Source organism: Panthera onca, chromosome B4 (genome assembly GCF_046562875.1).
Source record: "Panthera onca isolate mPanOnc1 chromosome B4, mPanOnc1 haplotype 2, whole genome shotgun sequence".
Taxonomy (NCBI): Eukaryota; Metazoa; Chordata; class Mammalia; order Carnivora; family Felidae; genus Panthera; species Panthera onca.
The window spans coordinates 114,972,142-114,983,257 of NC_138345.1; positions in this window are offsets into that span (position 1 = coordinate 114,972,142).

Consider the following 11,116-nt stretch of genomic DNA (forward strand, 5'->3'; position numbering starts at 1 on the left):
TTAGTCCTTTCAGCTCATTCCATTTCCATTTGAGGGGTTCCATTTTTTTAAATCTCCGCAACACTCGCTTACTTTTGATCTTTTTTGTGGATTACACAGTAGACATTTCCTCTCCCAGTAATTTGAACAGTGGAATGGGGATAGGATTCCCTCCTGGTTCTAGCCAATGGCTTCTGCTGACGACTGCTAGTCTGTTGGCTCTGCTTTGGTATAGTCTTCTGGGTTTTGATAGAGATACCCTGGCAATCAGCATCTTGTTTTCTGGAGGGAGTCAAGTTTGCTCACACCACCTCCCAGATTTAGGTTGGTCTACTCTCCATTTTAATCGCCGCATTCATGAAATCTTGCCATAATCATTTCTTTAATCTCTGCACAATTCCGAGATATTTGATTGTAGTAGCTGCCAAGGTTCTGGCTCACGCTTTAGTCATTCCCTGACTGTACCATTCTGAGACTCCTGGCTGCCCTTCCCATTTGCCTGCACAGGTTTGGCTTGCCAAAGCACTCTGTCTTATTTCAAGGATTTTTTTTTTTCAGTTTCTCTGTAAATTTCATGCTAATCTGTTTTTTGTTCAGCTTCATTGCTTCTCTTCATCTAAAGTTTTTTTTTTTTTTTTTTTTTTTTAACTTCCTACTTGTTGGAAGCTTGCTATCTCAGGACTGTCACATTTCATGTAGAAATCAGATTCTGGCTGGGTGCTCTGATATATTTCTTATAAATTCTCCCTGGTCTATTTCCCCTTCTCTCTATAACCTCCTCAGTTGATGTCATGTTTGGGCCACTTGCCCCAGGAAATGGGAGAGGTTGGATATGATGACACTAGGCAAGCATCCATATCGAGTTGTAGAATGACAGAATCTTAAACCTGGAAGGCTCCTCAAGGGTTGGTTAGTTTAACTTCCTTCCCAATGCAGGAAGTTAATCCACAGTACAGCATCTATAATTCCCTCCTCTTCTTGAATCCTTTCAAGTTGGTAAAATTCAATAGTTGGCTAGGTAAATTGCTCCCTTCTAATTATTGGAATTTTTTTCTTTCATTGAAGTGAACTCTACCTCCCTATAACTTCGTCCCATTAGTTCTAGGTCTGCTCTCTGGAGTGATACGGAATAAGTAAACTTACTCTTTTAATATAATAGTAGTTTTTACCATGTATTGAGTACTTGCAAGGTTCTATACTAAGTATTTCGCACATTGTAATAATCAGGGTTCTTTAGACGGAAATTAGCTCTGACTGTTTTAGTTCTGTTTCACTACATAATAACTTATGTGCAAACTTAGTGGCTTAAGAAAATAAACGTTTATTATCTCACAGTTTTTGTAAGTCAGGAGGAATTCAGAAGCAATTTTATGGGTGATTCTGGGTCAAGGTTTCTCTTTGGGTTGTAGTCAAGATGTCAGCAGGACTTAAGTCATCTGAAGGCTTCACTAAGGCCGAGGAATCCACTCTAAGCTGCCTCACATAGCTACTGGCAGAGCTCTCAGTTTTTTGGGTTTTTTGTTTTGTTTTGGTTTGGTTTTTTTGCCGTGTAGACCTCTCCATATGATACCTCCAGCATGGCAGCTGGATTGTCCTGGAGGGAGTGACTTGAGAGAGAGTGAGAGAGGCACACACACAGAGAAGGAAGCCTCAGTACTTTTATGACCTAATCTCTGAAGTCACTGATAAGTTTTTAATACATATTTATTTTAACCTGATAGTTAAAATGAAGCTTCTGGGCAGAGGCAGACTAATTATTTAGTCTGGAATATTTTAATGGCAGTCCCCCTTTTCCCATTTTCCCCTTGGGTTGACAAGGTGAGAGGCAGCGGGCCCTGCACATGTTGGGGGGAGGTCTGTACCCCGGGAGAAGAACTCTGAAATTATGAATCTCCAAGCTAATATGGGAGCTGGAACATTTACCATCCTCCCCTTCAGAGAAAAGGGAGAGAACTTGGAATTTAATCTTCCTAATCTGGGTAGAAAGGTGTCTACACAGCAATGTAAGCATTTGGCTCCAGAGAAGAAAAGAAAGGTTTTATTATCCTTTCAAGAGGAGTAGGTGGCACCACCAAAAAGGAGACAAGTGGTATCCTTCTGGCTCCCTTAGAATGTGAAGAGCAAGTGGCCTTGGGGGAAAAGAGAGAACTCTTGACCTTTACAGCCCTCCTATAGCTCCCAGTTGTAGCATTCAGACCAGAATTAGAGTCAAGTCAGGCTCTAACTGACACAGGGAATGGGTCAGGCTGAATCTGAATTGTAGAATTTTAGTGACTGAGGCCAGGCAGGGGTAGGCTCACATTAGAAGCTGCTACAAGTCCTTGAAGCATTTGGAGTTAGTTACCACAGAACATGATACTCAAATTTTTCATCATTCAGTGGCCTTTCTCCAGCCACTCTCTGTTTCATCAAAGTCCCGCTGACTGTTGGTATTCAATGCTCCAGGCATAGTATGTCCAATGCAGAGAACAGTGGGGCCATTAAATACCTCCAGAAACTCGGCCTGAGGTGCTTGTTTGTGGGATGAATCAAACAAAGGAAGATTGTCATGACAAGAACTTGGGTGTGGATTGAGAAATATCTCTGGGATTCACAGAAACATATCCAGGTCAGTTAAGGTCACCATTTATTGGACGTTTTTATATCCCTAGGTCACTGAACTAATTTGGGGGATGCAAACATGAACACCACATATATTTCTTGACATTTGAAGAGCGCACATCCTTGATTCTCAACTCCTTCATCCAACCTCTCCACCAGTCCAACCACATCAATTTCACATGTGCACTTGGAATTCATCCAGTCCTCTCCCTCTCCACTGTCACCTTCCATGTCCAAGCCTCCTTCATCATTTACCAGAAGACTTCTGACAGATCCCCACCCCCTTACACTCCTGTTTGCCTCCAATTCTGTCCTCTCCACCACCTCCAGAACGTACTTTTTAAAAAATTTAAATCACATGTTATACACAATATAAATAAAAGATCGCTGTGCTGCATAAAAGTCCTCCATTGTTATTTAATTCACTTTGAATAAAATTCAAACTCCCTACCAGGGGCCCCAAGGCTCCGTGGGATCTGGAGCTTGCCTCTTCTGTACTATTTTTTTCCATTCCTCACTCACTGTGTCACAACCACCCCAGCCTCCAGTGCCTGGAGTTCTCAGGCGTTACATGTCTTTCATGCCTCAGGGCCTTTGAATATACCAGCTCTCAGCCAGAAGGCTCTCCCTTGTTCCTCTCATCACCCTAATACACACCCTTGCCCTGTTCTTTACATGATTAGGTCCATTTCATCTTCCAGGCCTTCCTCAAACATTCTGTTTATGCCATCTTATTATTCTCCAATCAAGGCACCACCATTTGTTTCCATCAGAGAATGCATCATGAGTTGTTAATTATATGTTGCTTGTTTATAAGCCTTCTTTCTCCACCAGGCAAAAAAGTACCTTGGAAGAAGAGACTGTACTTTGCTGCCACTGTGTACCTGGGACTTAGCATGATGCCTGGCCAACAGTAGCAGGTTCTTGCCAAGTGATAGCTTAAATGAATGTTTATTTGAATGATCATTTACATAATTTAAAAAAGAAATTAATTGGGAAACATGATACCTTTCTAAATTTTTATGAGGATTAAAATATTGTTGCGAAGGTTAAATGAGATATGTGAAAACATTTAATATAGTGTGTATCATCCCTCCCTCCCTTTCTTTCTTTCTTTCTTTCTTTCTTTCTTTCTTTCTTTCTTTCTTCCCTTCCTTCTGGTACTAAGAAGAACATGGAATTCTCTTGACTACCATTTTCTTTCCTGCCTGTCCTTTCTCCTCATGAATGTTAATTATGAAGAGACTTTATACCTAAATGAATCCTTTCCTTTAAAGGACACGGAATATAGAGGAAAGAAGGTTTTAATGATCTTTTAAAACCATCTGTAAAGAGCATTGCTCTGCAAAAGTGTTCAAGCCTACTTATACCTGTGAGAAATTCCTAGACAAAGTTGCCATCTGGAATTCCTAATCCATTCTCAAGAAGTAAGGCACAGACCATACCAGAAGTAAATTTAGAAATAACAACAGTCACAACTAGTGCTTAATGAGCCCTTACATGTACAAGCTCTGTGCTAAGCATTTTACCTGCCTTGTTTCATTTGATCTGCCAGCAACCTGAAGAGGAATGTGCTGTGATTACCCCACTTTACAAGGGAGAATATGGGGCTTAGCAAGGATTCTAATGCAGGTCTGTCTGACTCCAGAACTCTCTGGCAATTTCCTGAGTAGGTTCCCATTTTTTATTCTTCTCTTCCTGTTTTGTACTTCAACCTGGCCCGAGTCAATGCCTCACCCTCTCTTGGCACAGCCTTTTAGGTTTCTGTGTGACAACCAGCCTGAAGAAGTGTACCTAGCTCTTTCATGAATTCTCCCTGCTTCATAATCTCCTCCATGGTCTTTCCATCTTCCTTTCTTGTAAACTATTCCACATTTCATAGATTAATAGATTAATCAATAGATTAATATTCTTGAGACATATTTTTGTATACACCTCAACTCAAAAGGTTTTATGGACTCCCCTGGCATTCAGTTCTGATTCTGCCTTTTACTAGTTGTGTGCCACTGAGTAAGGTAATGAATTTCTCTGATCTCCGTTTTCCTACTTCTAAGATGAAGATGATTGGATCTACTCTATTAGGACATTAAGGTTGGACAAGATTCTCTGTCAATTGGGACAGGCTAGACTGTGCTCTGATGATAAATGACCCCTCAAACTCTGTAGTTTTGTCCTCAGTCACGCTGTTTCTTTACCTCATGCCTATCTTCTTCACTTCGGGGCTCCAGCTGGTGGAGCATCCTTCATCTGAAGTGTTGGCAGATGTGGGCCAGTGAATGTGGGTGATTTGTCATATAATCTCCAAGATACGGTAGAGGCCTACCGCTGGCGCTGTGTCTAACATGTGGTAAGTGCTGAAGAAATGCTTTCTTCTTGGTGCATACCCTCAAGTGCAAAGTGTGCCAGACCGATGTCTAAATTTTATGTGCAGCCTGTACCTGCAGGGTGTGTTGAGTTTCGATGCTGACCATTTTACAGTCCTCTCTCAGTGGACGTGCTCTTTTGATTGGTTAAATTCTTTATGTTTCCTGACTTCATAATCTGGGTGGGTTACTGTATCCATTTCCTGGGGCAGCCATAAAAAATTACCGCAAACCTGGTAGCCTAAAACAACAGAAATTTATTCTGTCACAATTGTAGAGGCCAGAAGCCTAAAATCATGATGTTGGCAGGGCCACACTCTCTGCAGTTTCTAGGGGAAAATGTGTTCTTTGTTTCTTCCAGCCTCTGGTGGCTGTTAGCTTTCCTTGACACGCATCCCCATCACTCCAACCTTTGCCTACGTGGTGACATCGCCATCTCCTCTTCTGTGTGTTTCCTCTTTGTCTCTTAAAAAGACACTTGTCATCGAACTTAGTGTCCACCTGGATAATGCAGGATGATCTCATCTAAAGATCCTTAAAGTAGTCACATCTTAAAAACCGTTTTCAAATAAGGTCACATTCATAGGTTTCAGGAATCGGGATGTGGACGTATCTTATGGGGGTAGCCACCTTTCAACCCACTACAGTTACCAAGTGAGTGCTGTCAAACATTACAAAATTCACGGCTCAGTTGTTGTTTACTGTTTGAGGATGAGGTTGATCTTACATAACCTTTTTCTTTCAATGATCAAGTGTTTTAGATATACCCAGAATTCAGTGAAAACATATGTTTCCACGATAACACTTTGTGTCTCTGAGCAACTGCATAATGTAGGCCCACAATATCCACAATATCAGGAAAGCAAAAAAAGTAATAATGTTAGAAACAAAACAAAGTACCTTCTCCTTTCTTTATTTTTCTGGGATTGATGCTTCATCAGGTGTAACTCATCAGGTGTAAGTTTTGATAAAAGACACTCTATAGTTAAGGAAAAATAATCATAATTCCAAAGGACTTGACCTATAATTAATTGCATTTTTTAATGAATTATATTTGCCTTACTGATTTTTTGGAAGAAGAATTAAATGCAATTTGTATTCCTTGGGGGAAAAGATATACTTCATACACATATTTCCTTTTTTCTAGTACTTGAAAATAGTTAATGAAGCACATTTTCCTGTTCACATAAGTTCTTATTCTTGGTGTAAAAATACATTGACATTTGCTGCCCCTTCCATATCATGTATAAGTGATAAAGGAAGGGCAAGAAGGAAAGAGGAGTAATTTGTTGTCATGGAAATGAATTAATACAAAGCTGGTGGTTTGAACTATCCTTTGAGATGCTCAGAAGGGGGAGGAGAAAGGATGACAACATTTCTATCACTGTGAAGCCTATAATCTTGGAGAAATACTGACAAATATCTGGGAAGATTTTTGTCCCCTCTCTTTCCGTCCCCCTCACATGAGTATTCAGCCTTTGAGCCTACACTGATCTAACAGAACAAGACAAGGCCCCAAGAGTTTTTACCCCTTCTGAGAATGGCATGGCCAAGTAGAATCAACATTCAGTCTCTGTCTTTCCTAGACAAGTACCACTCTCATTTAGATAAAAAGATCAAACATGGAGACATTTACATCAGCTCCCCTCCATGCCCTGTAATTAGATTGACTGTACAACTTCCAGTGATGCTGCCTTTTCTGGGAATGACCCTAAATCACAGAGCTATCCCCCCTGTGGACTACTGACCCTGACTCCTACCATAAAGTACCATTAGATAGAGTTCCAGCCACTGTTCAAAGTGGGACCTAACTCAATTTAGCCAGTCGTGGTCATTTGTCCTTCTGGTCTTGGTTGATTGGTCCAGGAGCAGACATCTGAGCCAAACCAGACCAACCAGGATCATTCCCCAGAACTTTCTAAGCTAGAACTGAGAAAAGATCATTGGCCCATTTTGGAGGTAAAGGTATGAAACATGAAACCTGGCACCCCAAGGTGGTCATGTTGAACACCTCTTCAAAGAAATCCTCTTAAGAGAATGGAGTGTAGTGTAGCAGATGAGAGATGGAGAAAATGTTTACTAGCAAAGCTCAAGTCCCCAGTTCAGTTGTTCCCAAGGTTTAGCTGCACTTCTAACCATTCCACAGTTATGAGAATCTACCTGTAATAAATTCCCATGGCTTGACTTGGGTATTTAGAGATGGGTTTCTATACCTGGAAATCAGAAGAGCCCTAACTAATATACTTCTTACCCTATGTGTTGTGATTAAAAGTGTTTCTCAGTCAAGTCCTATGCTTCTCAGGAGATACTAGGGGCTTGGATGACCCAAACTAATGAAGTCAAAAGGCTTTAAATACTGGTGCACTATATGAGGCTGGTGGGGACCCTGGGAATTCATTACTGGGAATGTCTGTTTTGAACAATTTGTTCAGATCTGCTGAAGACCACTTTTTGTGTCAAACACGACACACCTAAAGGTTACAGATATTAAAAAAAAATCACCTACATCAAATGTAGGCAGTCCTTTGCCTCCACAGAGCTCTTTGTATCTTGTATATCTCCTACTGTACTTCACATCCACTATCATATTTTACTTCTGAAGAGCTCTTGGAGGTGAGTTGGGCCAAATGTCACCATCATTTTTTGAACAGGAGGAGGCAACTGCATTCCAGAAGGATTAAGTGTTTTGTTCAAGGCTGCTGAGTTAGTCTAACAGAAAACCAGCCTAAAAATTGGGTTTCTTGACTCTTAGAACTTTATCTCTGCTCTACCCACATTCTACAGAGAACAAGTAAGTCTTTTGGCTTTTTCTCTGGTTCTGAGTCTGAGGAACAGAGAAAGGGGGCCGGGAAATGTCTCTCCAGCTGGTAGATGTAACAGACATACAAAGATCATGGGGGACATGTGGGCAAGACTAATTTTGCTGCTTTCTCACAAAGTGGAATGGGAGAATTAGATGCGCATTGTTAATAGAGTGAAACAGATTAAGAGTAATGTGGGCTAAGGTCGAGGAGGACAGTGTGATCAGAGGAAAAGCAAAAAGTGTATTTCTACCATCAGTATATGTCTCAGAGAGGATGACATCATGACTGGGACCATTTTCCAAATTGGGGGAAGGGACTTCTCCTTGCCAGGAAGGCTGGGCAGTCTCCTCGAAGGCAGAAGTTTGGCTGCAGAAATTACTTGGCTATATTGTTGGGTGTGGCCAACTACATTTCCCCTTCAAACAGGTGGGAATCAGAGAGGGGTAGGGTTTTCCAATGGTTCTTCCCAGCCACATCCCTAGAAAAAGGAATCACGGAGACTCCATTAGCAGGGCAAGGAGACATAGCTGGAGCTTGCCTACTGCCAGAGATGAAAACAAAGTAGACCTAGGAATATACCCGGAGGCTCCTTTTCCTAGCTCAGAGCCCTGACAGGAGAAAAAAGCTTTATTAATAGTATTTGACTATGGAGCCCCCAAAATTTGGAAATGGGAGAAATGGGACTGCCTTCTGAGTGCTAAACTCTAACATCAATATATTTTCAATGGGATGTAAAAAGTCAGTGGAAAAAGACAAAATGGCTTCCAAGGCCTTTGGGCCAGCTGGGAGCTGAAGGTGGGTAGGTGCAAAGGGAAGTGGTGGTTGTGACAGTCAACCATGGAAACAGAAAAAAGATACAGAGATCAATGTGAGTAGTGTTCAAACCCTACCCAGTGGAGTATGTTGAGTATGCAATACCATTTCTAATGGTAGATGTACCCAGCCGTTGTGTTTGAGTCTTCACATCCTATCTGTAAGACCATCCCTGCGTGAGGCGAATGATGTACCAGGTTAGTTTGCCCTGCTGCTCTAAATCTTTGGCTTATCTAATTCCCCCTGAACTAGTGTCACATCCAACAAGCAATCTCCTGATAATTCTCTAGGCTTTGTAGGGAAGGGATGTGTTGATCCTAGAGACTTCAGATAGTCTTGGTACTCCTACAAGGTGGTTTCTCATGAAGAGTGAATAACTTGGCATTCTGATTTTTTACACCAGCCTCTTGATCATGAGCTTGCCCTGGGAGATTAACTGCATGGTGTGCTGACAATATCAAGTTTTGAGCTTACCAGACTAATTATCAGCCTGCTGATGATTATAAATTTGTAAGGTAATAAATGACACCCTCTAAGGCCATTTGGGAAAAGCCAGCTAGTCTTTTTATGGTAGGGTGCCCTGGTGTTGCTATTTGGCTAAGAAAGCACATTTTAAACTTTAACACAACACCTTTTGAGAGGGAAATAGGTACAGCAAGGTAAAAATAGAGTCTTTGTCATAGAGGGAGGAAGAACACACAAGCCTTAAGGTGGTGCTAAAAATGTTCATAGGATGAGTGTGGTGGCCACAAGAATGCGCCTCACAGACCTCCAACCACTGGGACATAGCTGGGACATGGACAAATCCATGTGGTATTTATATAGAGGCCCCAGTTCCCATGGGCTGCTCTCCACCAGTGACTAAGCACACAGCAATACTAAGGCAGGCCCTTTCCTGGGAATCAGGGGACTCCTCTGATGGCTGACTTTGGCATGAGAACTTCCAGAGAGCCTTGCCAAAACTTTCGTAGACTGCATGGCAGTCTAGAATGCTTCCATCCAAAGTTCTTTCCCATTCTTCCCTCGGGGTCAGATTTCCATCATGCTCCTTACACATAAGAGTTTTGTCTTAGTATCTGTTTCTCAAATGCCTTAGCTGAACACAGTGTGGCATGTACACAGTCAGGATCCTGGTAAGAAAGTGATGACACACTCATACTGGGACATGCTGGATAAAGTTTAATAAAAGAATTATTTTCAAAGGGTATAGAGAAACCACAAGGGGGAGTGTAGTTGCTCAGGGCTAGTGAGGCACTATTCCCCATCTTAGGCCCGAAGGAGGAAGAAGGAAGAAGGGGAGCCATTACTGGAATTCAGAGACCAAGAGGACTGTGAAGAAAGATTTGCCTTCTTGGAGGTGGAAACTGCATGAGGGAGGCTGCCTTCTGCAGGGCCCTCAAGGGGAGGATCTATAGGAGGCAATACTCTTGCCTCACTGCCCTCCTCCCTCTAATCTCTTGCTGGTTCTCCCATTGTCCCAACTCAGTGGACAGCTGCAGGGAGGGTAAGCCTGTTGATGCAGTCCCTAGACACAGCATCTTCCTGCATCCTGCAACTGGGAGAAAAAGGATGGAGAATCAATCTGGAAAGGCAGGAGAGACATCTCCAGCAAACTGACAATAGTGAGCTTTTGTGTGACAGCAGCAAGCCTCCTCTCCAGGCTTCCCTGTAGCAGCAGTGGCAAAAGGGAGCCCCAACCTGGCAAATTAAAGTGCTCTGGTGCCTTTTCCCTCTGCATCTCTTAGCCTCAAACTCCCCCATGTGGTAGCTTCACTCTCAGCCTAGTAGGTTGATAACCATATCCATTTCTGGTGTCATAACTTGTCCCCAAAATGTCCAGAGATAGAAAGGGTGATCCCTTCTCTTGTGCTGCAGTTAGGCATGAGGAAACCTTTCTAGAACCCCCCCTTCCCCAGGAGAGTCCCCTAATGTACATGACTGCTCAGAACAAGCTGGGGGTTCTGTTGAGGAGGAGGAAGGAGGCTGCTATGTCCATTTCCTACAGAGAAAATGGAGCACTCTTTCTAATACACAAATCTGATCTTATCGTTTCCTGCCTAAAATCCTTCAATGGCTGTCACTACTTTCATGCAAAAGCCCAAAATTTTTATATATGTGCATACAAAGCCTTTTATGCTATGGATCATCTACCTTCCCAGCCTCGTTTCTCAGACTGCCCTCTATCCTGCAGTCATACTGGAAACGCTTGCATTTATACACTAAGCCAGGCTCTCCCCTCTATTGCTTACTTCTGAATGTCTACTGTGTCTTCTGTCTGAAGAACACTCTGCTTCTTCTGCCTTCCTCAGCTCTTTTTGGGGAATGCCACGTTTTCCTTGGCCCTGCCAAGTGTCCACACACCTGGTACTTTCCCCTATGGTATCTGACTGTATTCAGATGACCAAGAGTCTCTCCTCCTGGGCTCTGTGCTCCAAGAGGGAGAAGTCTGTGCTGCTGTAAGGAGCTGTCTGGTGTCCTAACTAAGAGCTCAGGTTCCAGCATCAGGCAGCCAGGATTTGGCTCTGGGCTTCACTACTCATAGTTAGTGATGTTGCA